The sequence below is a fragment of the Strongylocentrotus purpuratus genome, unplaced genomic scaffold, assembly GCF_000002235.5.
Source record: "Strongylocentrotus purpuratus isolate Spur 01 unplaced genomic scaffold, Spur_5.0 spur5_scaffold_18, whole genome shotgun sequence".
Lineage (NCBI taxonomy): Eukaryota > Metazoa > Echinodermata > Echinoidea > Camarodonta > Strongylocentrotidae > Strongylocentrotus > Strongylocentrotus purpuratus.
Window position 1 is genome coordinate 8,291,122 of NW_022145603.1, and position 16,334 is coordinate 8,307,455.

At 38.0% G+C, this 16,334-nt stretch overlaps 1 protein-coding gene across 3 annotated transcripts in view; it reads right to left on the minus strand.

The window, feature by feature from the left end:
* The window catches only part of LOC576050 (protein kinase C and casein kinase substrate in neurons protein 1), a 45,499-nt gene extending 34,999 nt beyond the window's left edge, over nucleotides 1-10,500 (minus strand). Inside the window, exon 1 of one of the 3 annotated variants that reach the window (XM_011675493.2) lies at nucleotides 10,360-10,500. The gene's annotated coding sequence lies outside the window, so the exon portion shown is untranslated. The remainder of the gene's footprint in view (nucleotides 1-10,359) is intronic. The other 2 variants (XM_003725570.3, XM_776397.5) reach the window with 2 other exon arrangements.
* Nucleotides 10,501-16,334: the final 5,834 nt, after the last annotated feature.

Sequence of the window (16,334 nt, forward strand, 5' to 3'; positions counted from 1 at the left end):
CAGATTTTGCTCAAACTTTCACTTTATTTGTTTCTCTCATTTTTCTGGTTTGAATAAAACCAACTAAATAATAGAGTGGACTTCCTCTTTAACAGTTTGTAGGGTTTGTACTGGTATACACATGATCATGAGTACATATACCAACAAAATGTAATGATTACAAGCGGCTCACCATGCACTGATCAATGCAGCATCCATCCGCCAAGATTTCAACATGAAATGTACTATACATTTCAAAGGGAGTGTGTGTGTGTGTGTCAAATACAGCGGTTGTTTACTATCAATAAGTAGGGGGTTCCCCCTGGAGAGCATCCCTTATCATCAGCCAGAGAGAAAGGAAGTTGTGTTTACAGCCTGATCATGACTGTACCCAATCAATGTCTATCTTCAACTCAAGATAATGCTATTAAAATCAGCAGACACACACTGTATCATCTAGTTGGAGTCAGAGAGGTGATCACTCATTTCACACAGAGTGAATTTCCTTCTGTCTCAAACTTCAAAGCAGATGGTACTAAATATGATGTAGTGTATTTTATGTGACTGCATGTAATGTCGAACATACATCAGTGGCGGATCCAGGGGGGGGGGAGGCACAGGGGGCATGTGCCCCCCCCCCCCCCCGGCCAAAAAAATATATTAAAATCAGCCCTAAAAATATACTAAAAAACAGGGGCGTGCCTCCCCGGCCAACGGAGCAAAATGTCAAATTAAAAAATTTTGTGAAAAAAAAAAAAAGTGTCTCCCCCCCCCCCCCCCCCCCATATTCAGCGGCTGGCTGAGTCGATTGTTTTGGGCCTAAAAAAAATATATATATGTTCTCTTTTCCACACGGTGCCCCCCGTTGTGTTCGCCATAGTACTATTAAACTATCATGCATTTTTGGTTATATCTAGACTGCATACCTCTCTATCCCAGTGTTTTCATTATCTTAGCTGTGCATATGACGCGAAGGCAATCTGAATGTATTCAAGAAGGCCTGACTCCAAATGTAATTTATTATTAATATATTAGGACCAAAGCATGATTTCGTTGAAAGATTAACATCCTATTTAGATCTACTTGGATGTTATATATAAATCAAATGAATGTTTTACATTCGTTCAATAGTGTGAACATCTTCGCTCGTTGAAAGATTAACGTTAACTATATTCAACTCGGCTGACACCTCGTTGAATAGAACGATAATCTGTCAACTCATGAAAATATTTGCACTATTGTACTCATAACCATTCATTATTTGTATACTTGTATGCCTACCTGTTTGTACTCATGCAGGGTACCTATTCATCAACTTTTCAAGAGTAAACACATAAATGCTCATTTGTTTATTACATGTACATGTATGTGCATAGTGCAATGAACTTCCCTGCTGTACTACAGTACAGATCTGTGTTTCTATCTATCTATCAGGCTATAGTTCATCCAGACGTTGGACAAAGCCCTCCTCATGAAATTTCCATTCTCTTCTGTCTCTAGCTGTCCTAGTCCAAGCGGCCGTTCCCATGTATGATGTTAGGTCATCTCTCCATCTTCTCTTCTGCCTTCCTCTTCTTCTCTTTCCCATCCTTGGTTGCCATTCTGTTAAACAATTTGTCCATCTATGTATTGTCCTGAAGTCTTGCTACATGCCCAGCCCATCTCCACTTTGATTCTCTGACTTTCTCCATGATATCTTTAACCTTTGTTTTCTGGTGTATGACTTTGTGGTTGATTTGTGGTTGATTTGTGGTTGATTTGTGGTTGATCTGTGTTTAATAGTACACAATACACTTCATGTTCATTGAAAGTCACATGAAAGTTCATGGTATTTCCTCTGCTTCCTGCTTAGAAGTCATAGAATAAAAAGGTCTTCTTCATGTACAGTATTACATGTATATAGTACATGGCATAGGCCTACTTGTTCCTGTAAATTTACATTACGTTACATACTTCAGGTTTTGAGATGTAAGGCTCATTATGATATATATTATTGACGCAGACACATGATAAACCAGAAAGGTTTTATTTTTTATGTGAAATGAAAAGAAAAGAAAAAGTCTCAGTTAGCTCTGTGTTTTTACAGTGTACATGTAAGATACATAAAAGTGAAGCGCATTACACTTTACGTCATTACAATGTATAAACTAAAAAACAAACTAACAAAATAAAACTAAAAAACGCAGTGGTTTATCGCTTTACACATGTATCTAAACGAGTCAGAATTGTACTCACCTTCACTGTACTAGGAACTTGTATAATTTGTAAACTGCGAAACTTTACTTCCATACACCAGTAGGCAGCAGGAAAAACAATACAATACCTAAATACAATCCCAAAGCATCTTCTTATTCTACAAGGTAAATTGTGAGCCCAACAGATATTCAATTCCTAGATAAATGACACACTATACAGTACCATGCAGATCATTGCATACACTGTATTTGAGTGGCAGCAGTTCCTCATTCGAAAGTCTATGAGTGGTTCTACTGACTGTAATACTATTTCACCAACTATCCTCTATACTTCTATTATTGGCTGTGCTTAAGCTTGACTATCATAATACTCTCAATAGGCCTGTCCTCATCAGCTCGAGATTACCAGATATCCCGCTATTTGAACTATCCGGATCACAAATTATCCAGTTAATTTGCAGCTTCATCAGCCCGAAGTTGCAATTAGCAGGATATTTGGTCAATATAATTATCCCAAGATATCTTGGGCTAGTTTGCAAAATATCCCGCTATTTGTCCGGTGTGTCTTCACCAGCCCGAAGACTCACACAATGCATGAACGCTGAGCAAAATATCTTGAGCCAATTTTTCAAGCTTGAGTTTCAAGTTTCGAGATCGAGTTTCGAGCTGATGACGCCGCGATTTGTAACTTCAGGATTATTTCCCAAATCAGAAAAAGCGGGCTATTTGGCAATCTCGAGCTGATGAAGACACGCCTAGAATTATCAATTTTCACGGTGACTGATTCCTTGCTATGCATACAATCAATGAAAAATCAGAAGTCCTGCATTCCACAAAAAATCTTTTGTGTGTATTACAATAATTCTGGAATTACTTTAAATTCATTCTGACTCACTATGGCATCCTGAAAATGATGAATTGGCAAATAGAAACTTTATGGTATTTTTATTTCAGAAAAGATTATAGATGAAAGAGTGGTACGTTATAGGGTGTGCACCTATGCGGTTACATGCTTCATGCGTTACATTTCCAAGAGAGACTTCCTGCACTTATCATGTACAGTGAAACCTGTACACAGGGCTACACACTAACTTGTTTGGAAGGGGTTCAGATTGAGCTCTCTACAGTCTTAATGCATGAGCCCATACCTGCCAACATTTGAAAATAAGAATTAGGAATTTTAAGCAAGGTATGCCTTTGAAAATAAGAAATCACGCTTGCAACAGCAGTGTTACTGGCAAAACGCGGTAAATCTGGACAAAAAAGCGAAAACAAATTCGCTGCTGGAGCATGGAGCCATTCAATGCACACAATAATCAAAATTTTGAAAAATCTGAATATTCCCGATTTTCAGGTCTTAGAAATCCAGAAAAAACTAAATATTCCAGATTTTTCGCAAGGGCTGGCAGGTACACATGTACATGTATGTGAGCCCTATAAAAACTTTTATATTTTGGGGGTCCATGCAGACTTAGATTTTGGGGGTCCATGCAGACTTAGATTTTGGGTGCCCATGTGTCACGGGCACCTGTAAGTATCGAGCCCTGATGAACCTATTCAAAGACCAGTCAAGATAATGATACAAGAAAGACAGTCTCAGATTTTTTTAATGTATACACAATACATTTCAATGACAAAATACTGTTCAGTATATGTGAAATTAATAAAGAGGTGGTAAATACGGTACATATTAGAACATGTACCTGTTCAGTGAAAAAAAAATTGATGACATTAACGATGCAAATTATTGCATTTTCCGGGGAATTAGACACCATTCTGGTGCTTACCCAATAACAGGTGTTGTCAGTCGCCAAGAGTGGACATCACTTTTAGACAGACAAGACGTGCCCTAGTCTACAACCGTATGGAATTCTGATCATATAATATATCAAATTTTCCTCACCCTCGAGATATAGGAGAGTTGGAGTATTTTCTAGTGGGACTACAGCCAGGTTCGCTGCTTCAGAGACCTTTGCACACACAGATATAATAATTGGTACGGTAATTCAACCAAATCTAGTGTCAGCGAATTATGATGCAATCATGCAATACATTTAGACACTGACTACTACAGGTATGTGGCTTTAAAACATTTCCTGAAGATGAAAAGTAGGCAGACACAAGTACATGTACATGTACACAGGATGTACTGTATAATGCGTACAAGCCGTACATTATGAAATTATACATGTTAAATACAAAAATACATTTCTATAATGCACTGAGGCTTCTAGTTTCTTCTGTGCATGTAGCCATACATGTACACTACGTATATCCAGAACATACATGGACAAATAGCCTACGGTACAGTACATGGATCCTCACAACTGCAAGATTCAATGTACTGTACACATACAATCCAGAATATTCACAAAATTCTGCGTAAAATCAATCAATACATATCAATGAATGACAAGTGTACGGTAGGCCTGCTTCCCATGACCATGGCAGGTGTGTGATAAACCCTGATAAACTCATAACAGACATGCCAAGACAACATTCACACACATCAGGAAAAACCGCCAAGGCAAATAAACGTAATCTATATGAATGCTAGGCTTCCTGGGTGTAATTTCAATTTGTAAACAAATCTTTGGCTTGCACCCAGTAATTAAAGATCGCATGCCCAATCTTGTGATTTACAGGGTGCAAGCCAAAAATTTGTTTACAAATTGAAATTAACTTCCAGGGAGCTTTTACATTCAAAGCTATTGTCCTAATGGCAGAACTGATGAATATTAATTAGTTTTGAGTTCATCGTGATTAGGCCATGGACCAGTGATGGCCTGGTGGTAGAGTCACAGCGTTGCACGCAGTAGATGGCAGGTTCAAATCTCGCTGGTTCCAAGATTCTGTTTTTCAATAACAGGATCGAACATGCGATCATTATTTACAGGGTGCAACCAAAAATTTGTTAACAAAAATGTAATCTACTTTAATATGAACTTCACAGAAACATCATCTCCATCATCATTGCCATATACAATACTAGAAAAAACTCATAAAAATCTATGTTTGCTCATTCTGATTTTCTGGGGGATAGTGCGTATGCCCGACTTGTCACTGCTCTGCATGCAACGCACGGAAGCAAGGAGAGTCACGTGACCAAAAAACAGAATTATTGACCAATGTTTTGAGAGTCGACATTTACACTGCAAAAATCAGTGAAATTTTTGATGGCATTTAAAAAACCCACAATCCAGAGGTGGATTTTTGTAAACGTTTTTTGGTTGTGTTTGCCTAGCAACTGACGAAACACTAGAATGTGAGAAAAATCAATGATTTGTTGTTGCAGTGTGAATGCAGCTTGTGTGTGAACCAGCCCCGAGGGTGCAATAGGTCAGGATCATAAATGAGATTAATACATTAGGAAGATAGAGTGTGCAAAGTTCATTGAAGCTCATTGATTAGGATTATACCATGTACTAAACCCATAAACCAGCTTAGCTGAGAGAATCAAACTTCCTAACTGAATTACACTGACAAATTGAGACTGGTCTGTTTGTGATACTGATGCCAACTGAGAGAAGGTGGAGTTCTGGGCAGAGGTGAACAATAAATTGTGAGCGTTATTTTTGTTATTATGCAAGTGTGGAAGAACGTCAGAAAACAAATGTTCCATGAAAAGCATGGCTCTTCAAATGCCTTCAAATTCCAAATTTGACAAGTAACAGCATAAAAATGAGGCCTGATTTTTATGCCACATGTTTGTGTAGTCCCATATACATCTTTTTGTGTGCAGTACTTGTGACTTTACCAAGACTGGGCCAAATTTCCTATCATGTTGATGATTCCCGAACCTTGCAGTAAACACTAATGACAAAAAATCTATGCTTAATCAACTTTTTCTTATCAATTCCACACCTATCTTTCAATCGCATGCCCAAAACTCAACTTTATCTTTAAGTACTTGGTGTGTACATGTACATCAAGTTCATGTATTAAAGTTAAAGACCAGTTTTGGAAATGCCCCCCTCTCAAAAAATGAAATGGAAGCTCTTATTACCAATCATGTGAAAGAATATGTTTTGACTAATACGTGATCATAAAAGTTTTTCTGAGAAACCGCCTTCTAATTGGTATATTTGGTAATCTATATTTGGACCTGATAGATATAACGCACGTATTGCCCACGTGTGTAGGTAGTCCCATATACATCTTTCTGTGTACAGTGCTTGTAACTTTACCAAGACTGGGCCAAATTTCTTATCATTTTGATGATTCCAGAACCTTGCAGTACACACCGATACTTATATGCTAGATGATCAACCTTTTCTGATTGATTCCACAACGTTTCTTTCACAATGCAATCGCATGACCATTCAGGTAGCTGGTCGTTATCTTATCTTCAAAGGAAACCTCACCCAAAGAAATGACTGAAGGTATTCTGACTCTAGGTCTATTGTAATCTTGCCCATTAATCTACAAGATTTCTGAACAAAGTGTATAGGCGTGTCTGCACTATCTCGAGATTGCCAAATATCCAGCTATTTGAACTATCCCGATCGCAAACTATCCAGCTAATTTGCGTCTTCATTAGAACGAAGTAGCAAATTAGCTGGATAGTTGGTCGGGATAATATCCCAAGATATCTCAGTCTAGTTTGCGGTTTTCCGTGCTTACTCGAGGTCAGTGGTTGTACTAGCGCACTGAGCGGTATAGATCGCATGTGCGAACCGGAAATCGTTGTGCATGATGGGATCGGGATATTTGACTCCGGACTTCGGTCTAATGAAGACGGTCGCAAACTATCCCGCTAGTTCGGAAATAGTGGGATATTTTGCAAACTAGACCGAGATATCTTGGGATATTATCCCGACCAACTATCCAGCTAATTTGCTACTTCGTTCTAATGAAGACGCAAATAGCTGGATAGTTTGCGATCGGGATAGTTCAAATAGCTGGATATTTGGCAATCTCGAGATAGTGAAGACGGGCCTACAGAGAGAGATACATGTACATTTATGCAAAATATTCTTATCATATTGTGCAGTTTCTCAGCACAACATGGGCATTGGCAATTTCTTGATAATGTGTATTAAAAATAAACATAATTAAATTCATAAAGGCTTCCTTCCCAGGGTGTGTGGTGATGAAGTATTCATTTACCTGCTATTTTCTTTTTTATTATAATTGTCAGAACGCAAATTTTATAAATAAGTTAAAGCCTTTATGGGGTGAAGGTTTCGCATAAATTGTTAATCTTCTCAGCTATGATTTTCCCTCATTGAAAAGTAATGGTTTTGTAAATGAACTAAAAAGTTTTTCCGACTAGAGTTTGGTGCATGATAAAAGTTTGCCTGGTACACGTACATGTGTACGTCACATTATCAAGGAAATGGCTGCGCCCATGTTATGCTAACATTACATGTATGCCAAGAATATCTTCATTAATCTCTTGTACACTTCCGTAAGGAATATTGTACATGTACATCACTAGGCAGGAATACATCTCATCTTTCACCACATCTACACTTTTTCTTAGGGGTGAGGTTTCCTTTAAGAACATGTATATGTATGACAGACAATGTTCCGGTAGCACTCGCTCCAAGGTTAAAAGTACAGCTCGAATCACTGAAATAATACCTGTACATGCTCTGAGCAATTACAAGACATACTCTCATATTTCAATGTGCATTGTGTCATAAGGCCAGGCTTCATCAGCTCGAGTTTGCCAAATAACCCACTATTTCCAGAATCAGGATATTATCCCGAACCTTGAAATTGCGTCTTCACTAGACCGATACGCTCATCACAAACTAGCCTGCTATTTCCCAAATAGCGGGATATTTTGGAAACCAGACCAACATTTCTCGAGATATTTTCTAAACCAAATATCCCACTTATTGCAGCAACAACAATAATAATAATAACAACAACAAAAATTAAAATAATAACAATACATAGTATTTATGAAGGCCTATAAACAAATGTTTTAAATACCTGTACAATAAAGAAAACAAAAAATGTAGCAACGATCAACAATTTTGTTGAGATGCTTTGTAAACCTTATCCCAGCCTACATGTACATGTACACAGTTGTATTTAAAAGTAAACGTATAACAATTTGTTGAACCTCACAGATGTATGTATGACATATTCACACCCTCAGGCCTCATGTGTACATGTACTGTAGGTAGCCTAGCCTTGTACATTTCACTTAACAATGAATGAAGACACCTTCAGAAACACAAGGCTATGAAATGGTCATGCACACAGATGACACATGTAGAGATGCATGTCACACTATTTATTTTGCTGACAAAATATGAAATTAAATCTGGCAGGCAGAACACTTTTCCCTTATAACAAGTGACACAAATCTTGCTACATGAAAGATCTGTGTATTTCTTAATTGATGACTCCACAAAGTCTGGTGTACCTGAACTACATGTACATGTATGACACAATGCACATGAATAACTGCAGAGTGTACAGTATGTCTTTAATCTTAGCGTATGAAAAGCACACAACATATTTTAGAGTTTCAATACATATTCTCGTACTTGATCAAGAATACTTACAAATGTATAATTTTGTTTTTAAGCTACAGTACATGTACATGTACAGTATTCTGGTAACGTCACATAAGTTAAAATTCAACATACAGTACATGTACATATAAATCCAATAGCATCATCACGGAGCATTGCCATTATTCCTCCTTCTCCTTTTCCTCCTCCTCTCAGAGATGCAACAAGAAAAAAGTCCTGACATTGAAATATTGAGAATTCTCAACAAATGATGCAAAGTAAACAGTAAGAGTAATAAGGCATCCCATAACTCTAGACCTTTAACGCACTTCATAGATCTATATTTCAAGATTTCAAGATTTTTCAAATTATGCATTTCCCTAATTTTTCTTTCTTGTTTAACCTTTCTCACTTCATTTGCAAAATTTCTGATTTCATAACAATCATAGAAAGTGGCATCTTTGTCTTCTCCTCTTATATTTCTAATTTTTCTCTCTTCCATGCAGACCTCCTTCTCCTCCTCCTCCCCCTTCATCTGCTCCGCCCCTTTACCTTTACTTTCCTCATTCTCATTATTCTTTTCCTCCTCATTCTCCCGCTTCTTTCCTCCTCTTCTTTGCTTATCAGTCCACCACATGTAAATGTACGCCATCTCTGCAAGTGAACTGATCGGCACAAATCCCCCTTTCAATACAAAATTGAGATCCTAAAAAATTGACATGTCAGGTGATAGTTTTCCTCTTCTATCTTTGGTTCTAAATTTGCCTTTAAAAAAACTATGACAGCACATTCTTTTCTTAACCAACATATTAAAGCTCAACACTTTTTTAAATTACCAACCATTTACATGTACCTGTCCACAGCAACATGTAAGACGTGGCCAAAGCCAAAGGCCCTTTCGTTCACATCAATTTTATGATTGCAGATTTTTTGAGAAGGTACATGTATCTGTGGAGAAGTTCAAGGGAGCCATCAGTGCCTAAATCATAGGCCAACAATATGGTGGCCTAAACTTCAACAGAAGAAGAAGAAGAAGAAGAACTGTTTTTTACTCGCACAACTTGTATACATACGCAGGCTGCACTAATCAATCATGACCATTATTTCCTCGTTTAGTTGCTGAAAAGGCTTTCGACAAGTACCTGTCTACTTTTACTAGCATAAGAAAAGAAGTAGAAGTAGATCCTAGAAGAAGGGAGGGTTTACTAATCACAATGTTAAGTTAAAATCTAAGGCAGCAAGGCAATCATGGTATTCACAATCATGACAATGTTGTAATTCATTTTGACTTTTGTTTGGTGATGATGATGATGATGACTACGACTCTACGACACGAGTATCAAATTTTAAAGATTGACAAGCCCCTAAGTCTGTAGCTGGACATATGATGAGGGTGGCATGCCTTTGGGCGAGTCGACAATAGTCACTTGTTCATGAAATATGAATGAATGGACCACTACTGCACAGGCCAGACAGACATAGGCACAGGCGGTGCCGCGGCCGCGTTGAGCCTGTAGGCGTTGCTCCCATGTTTACAGCACATTCACACAACACTAGTACATGCACTGCACAGGCGATGCACACTGGAGCTGGCCCACCACACACAGACACAGTGCAATGATCGTCAACGACGTCAAACCGCCAGTTTTAGAAATCAATTTTATGGGTTCTTTCGTCAATTTTTGCCTGTCACAATGTATCAAATGACTTACCGAATTAGATGATATTACTCCCATTAACTTTTGACAATCGGCAACCGGAAGCTTTGACAAGTAGCAGGATTTTAGCCACTGGAGCTCAGCTGTGCCACTGGAAATTAATACGTAGCGGAAGCCCGTTATTATTACGTTACAGCCAAGAAATCGCGAGTTTAGGGCGATTAACTAGCCCAATAAGAATATCTTTAAGCCGGATAGACTAAAGACTGAATTTACATTTAGAATCTGGGCACATTTTATCTTTATTTTCTCATTTAAAAAAGTTTGTAATTAGACATTTAATTCTAAAGAGTGAATACATGTATAACGGATAAAGGCTAGAATGCTAGATCATAAGCACGAGCATGTGTTTACTAATTAAGGTATAGCTTTGCTCACAAGATCAAGAGGGTCTGGAGTGGGCGTTTTTCTATCCGAAGTTGGGCGTGTAGATGATGTCTGAGGCCATTTTCCAGGTAGCCGTTGTCTTTATTCTACCTTGACCTACACACAATTTTAACGATAATAACAACACTATTTTATTGATATCGCTATAAAGGGATCTAAATTGAATCTTTTCGTCATTGATTTTTATTACAACAATTATTTGGACATAAATAAATGCACTTTATATTAGTAAATACTAGAATTATTAGGAGTTATGAATTGAAAATATTTTCTATAACTATATAAAGTATAGAAAACAAGACTATTTGAAGTGTGACCGCTTTGGGGTGTGCTTCTTATTGGGAGTGGTGTCAGAAATGTATTTTGGGTTAATCACTGTATTATGACCTCACCTTTTCTGTATAGCTATAGGGTCTTTCTTTTTTCTCCTAATCATCCCTTACAAAACTCACATTGACCACCCCCCCCCCCCCCCCTCTCTCTCTCTCTCTCTCTCTCTCTCTCTCTCTCTCTCTCTCTCTTTCTCTCTCTCTCTCTCTCTCTTCCTTTTCTTCTCTTGATTCTATCTTCTCTTCTCTCCTCCCTCTCTCTCTTCTCTTCTCTTCTCTATCTCTTCTCTTCTCTTCTCTTCTCCTCCCTCTCTATCTCTCTTCTCTTCTCTTCTCTTCTCTTCTCTCTCTCTCTTCTCTTCTCTTCTCTTATCTTCTCTCTCTCTCTCTCTCTTATCTTCAATAATTCAATTTAAAAATAGCTCTTAGTTGATTCTAAATTATGAGCACATTTCATGACAAGTGAAAGGAAAAAGGGGCACATATCAAAGGGAAAATGACACTTATTAGAAAAGAAAAGGAGCACGTGTCAAAGTAATAATGAGAATTGTCCGTGGTGAAAGTGGGGCACTTTTCGCACATGGTATATAAGGAGCAGTGGCGTACCTGGGGTACTTCGTCAGGGGGGGCAAGCGACCGAAACAAACAAAAAAGGCGATGCTAATTTTCACTTCTGGCGAGCGAGCGAGCAAAAAAAAATCTTTAAGTAAAGTTTGGTATATAAACTGGTATTGTTGCAAGTTGGTGGTGGGAACATTCACTTGTTAGCGACGTTAATTTAATTTTTTTGCAAACGAGTGTAGCGAGCAAGAAAAAAAATCACTTCTTTTTTAATAATTGCCACTTAAACTTGGTTCAATTGTCTGAGATTGAGATTGAGATTGAAAAGGTTTTATTGATTGCACTTCGCAGCCAGATGGCTGAATTATGAACAATTTACATTGGCAATGAATTATAATACATACAAATGTGGTTGACATTGTCACAAAGTATAATATACAGTATATAACAAAATTCATAACAAAGTTCATAACTAATATGACTAAGGCAATAACAGGCAAATTAATTCACGTTTAAAATATATTTTGTGAGGTGACACAAGAGTAGGTCAAAGGATGAGCAAGCAGGCCCTTTGCTCTTCAATACACGCTCTCATTCCTATACACGCTCCTATTCTCACTCCTGTACCTTGGACACTCTTATAAAAACTCACATTTACACTCTTATACACACTCCCATTCACACTCCCATACACTAGCTAACGGTCTGCTCGCTCATCCCTGGACCTCTCGTGTCAAGGAGTGTCGGGTATTTAAAAAAAATAAACAACAAAACAAGTAAGCTCCTTCCCGACTTTCGTAAATTGGGGAGAAATAAGTAAATGAATTAAAAACTTGAACACCATTTGATCTGAATTGCCATGTCATAATTGCTACAAAACCTTATCACTATTCAATGTACATTTTAAAAAGATGTTACAAGTAATTAATTCACAAATTGGTCAGCTAAGTCCAATAATATCATTCACTAGTAGAGAGCTCAAACAAAAGTGCTGCTGCCTGTTAGGCGCTTATTGATTGTCCCATGCAGGGCGCGGGAACAATATTGTGTTTAGGGTGATTTTATACCCATTTTAGCTAGCGAGCGAAAATACATCTTTCTCTCAATGAATTGCTATATAAAATTTGTTTCATTGTTGCAGGTAGGGGGCGGGCACAATCGTGTTTAAGGCAATGTCAATCCCATTTTGGCGGGCAGGCAACCCCCTACATTTCTCTTTTTAATGATATTGTAGCAGGTTAGTGGTGGGCACATAATTCCACGAGCTAGCGAGCGTAGCGAGCGAAAAAAAAAAATCACTTTTCTTTTATAGGGAAAATATGGTACATAAAACTTGGGTTCATTGTTCCATGTCAGGGACGTGATTATTAAAAGCGGTGTTATTTCTATTTTGGCGAGCGAGCGTAGCGAGCGAGCAAAATTTTTGTAATGATAATTGGTTCATAAATTTCAGATTTTTTTGTTGCAGGGCAGGGCTTACACAATCATGTCTAAGGTGATGTTAATTCCGTTTTAGCGAGCACGAGCACACCAAAACTTCTCTGAATAACGTTTGGTAGGCCTACATAATTATTAACTGGTTGTTGCAGGTTGGGGCGGGCACGTTAGCGGTGTCAATTCCATTTGGGCGAGCGAGCATAGCGAGCAAGCAAAAAAAAATAAATTCTCTTTTAATAGAAATTAATAAATAAACTTGTTTTTATTAGTGCAGGTCAGGATGGACGCAATCGCGTTTAACGCGATTCAATTCCTTTTTGGCGAGAGGGCGAAAAAACTCTTCCATTTTTAATGATACTGTTGCAGGTCAAGGGTGGGCACAATTGTTTCCAAAGCAATGTCTATTCATTTTATTCGCGAGCGAGTGTAGCGAGCGAGAAAAATGAATTAGTCTCTTTTAGTAACATTTGGTACATAGTGTTATTGTTGCCATGGTTGCAGGTCGGGGCCCGTCGGGGCAGGCACAATTGTATTCTAGGCAATACTAATCCTTTTCTTTTTTCAGGGGGACGAGCAAGTGAAAACATTTAATACAAAATAGGCTAGCAAGCAGTTCGCGCCAGCGAGGAGTTTCAAATTTGTTATATCACTTATATTTTCCTATTTATGGGGGAGGGGGAAAGATGCGTTAAAAGTTTTCGAAGAATCTCAAAAGCAAAAGGAGTGAAGGGAGTTCGAGAGACCGAACTGGTCATGAGGGTACTTTTGCATTTTCAAAAGTAGAATTGAAGGATTTGGTGTAGGCCTACACTACATTTTCAGGAAAAAAACTGTACGTTTTCAAAATATCTGGGGTCAACTGCCCCCCCCCCCCCTGGTGCGTACGGCCATGGTCTTTTTTTTTTTTTAATTTCCCCATTTTTATTCCTTTCCTTTTCTTTTCCCTTTTTCTTCCTTTTCTCTTCTTTTTCCTTTTTTCTTTCCTTTTTTTCCTTTTTTCACTTTCTTTCCTTTTTTCTTCCCTTTTCCTTTTTTCTTTTTCTTTCCTTTTCCTTTCTTTTCTTTTCTTTCCCCTTTTTCTTTTTTTTCCCTGGAGCCCGTCAGGGGGGCACTCTGCCCCCCCTGTCCCCCCCATAGGTACGCCAGTGATAAGGAGCACTCATCAGAGATGAAAAAGGGCACTTATGAGAACAAAAAAGTGGCACTTATTACAAAGGAGAATTAGGGGCAATTACCAGAAGGAAAATGGCATTGATTAATTAGGAAGGATAAGGGACACATGTCAAAATAACAGGGGCGCTTATCAGAGATGAAAAGGGGCACTTATTAAAAAGTTAAAAAGTGCATCTCTTAAATTTGAATAAGGGCACTCACCAGAGATGAAAAGAGGCACTTATAAGAATAGACAGAGGCATTTATAAGAATAAAAAGAGGCACTTGCCAGGATATAAGGGACACCTCTCAGATTTGAGACCTCTCAGTATAAAAAGGGGCACTTATTAGAAAGGAAAGTTGGCACTTGTAGTAGGGAAAGGGGCACCTATGAGATTTTAATAGACGCATCTATCCGAGGTGTCAATAGGGGCATTTATGAGAAGGAAAAGTGGATCTTATTTAAAAAAAAACTAATCAGAGGTGAGAAGGGGCAGTCATCAAAGATAAAAAGGTCCACTTATTACAAAAGAAAAGGGCACATGTTTAAAAAACGGGCACCTCTCAGATAGGGCAATTATCAGAGGTAAAGGGGTACTTATCAGAGTTGGTAAGAGGCACTTATAAGAATGTGGAACGGACACCTATTGGAAATTTAAAAAGGTCGTTTATTTGATGTAAAAGGGGGCACCTTTCCTATGTAAAAAGGGGCACTTTTCGCCTGACAATAAATTTGAGGATTTTTCATTTTCCGAATAATGCATATATAATTATGCACGCTTTACCTGCACAATAACAAACAAAGAAAACAGAAACATTAATGAAAGGGACTTTGTAACATTGTGCAGATGAAAGATAATGGTGCTAAGGTAGTGACTTCAGTGCTAGATGTACAATTAAAGATTAACCATTATTAATGATACAAATTGGGAAAAACAAATCTGATCAATTCCTTAATTATCCCAACTATATTGTTACAATTTAATTACATTTTAGTCAATGTAAATCTTCACAAATCAATGAGTTAGCTCTATATACCATTCCAGACATTTAAGTGTTGAAAGAATTTTTAAAGCCTATCTTACGTCTTATTTTCATGGAAATATAGTTGGTAAAATTCAAAAATGGTTAGGAGTATTTACTGTTAAAAAGTGTCCCACAGTGATGCCTTAAAAAAACAAACATACATGTAGATAATTATCTTCGTGGTTTGAGAACCTTTTTTAGGATTTTGTTTGCATGCCAGAGGGTTATTACAGTAAAAGGAATATAATAATCATGTCATTTAAGCAACATTTGTAAATCACTGATATCGAATTAGAAATAAACAAAGTTTTTTATAAATCAACTGGTGGGGGGGGGGGGGGGAACTACCCCCCCCCCCTCATCAGTACGCTATTGCCTCCATTACCTATCCCGGCTCCGTCCTTTTTAATAGTTTTATTACTAAAATATTCAAATTCATGGATGTTTCTTACCTGGGGACCTATTCAGGAGTTATTCCAGATATGTTAATGCAGCCCCCCCCCCCCCGAGTACAACAGTTTGTTATTCACTGATGGTGTTACCCTGGGTAAATACAAATAAATCAATCAATTAATAATAAAATAAAAAAAGGAATGAACTAAAATCTTTTGAATCCAGTCTGCACGCATTACTTGTTGCTATGTCGGGTAAGCTTTCAGGTTGTCAAGAACAACTTTTGTTAAAAAAAGTAAGTATGCATAAAATTGGAATTTTAACAAAAAAGTTCACATTATTGAGGAGCTTCTGATTCAAGGCAAATTTATTTGTGTCGGGGGGGGGGGGGGGGGGAGGGGGGAGGCTTACGCTTTTAGCCCGAATATTGACTATTCTGTTTCTATGCCATTTTTCTGTAGTAAAAATTATAGTAGTTAGGCTTATATATCCGAATATTAGACTATCGGGCACCTTATTACCCGATTTTAAATGATTATTGCCCAAATATAGGAAGAGAGGGAGAGGAGGGCGGGGGTGGACTGCCCTGTTGTCCGATCAAATACCCTTCTCAGCTCCGCTTAGCTGATGAACTTTCTTGGGGGGGGGGGGGGGGGTGGGGGTATTTGTTTTTTAACTGTCCCC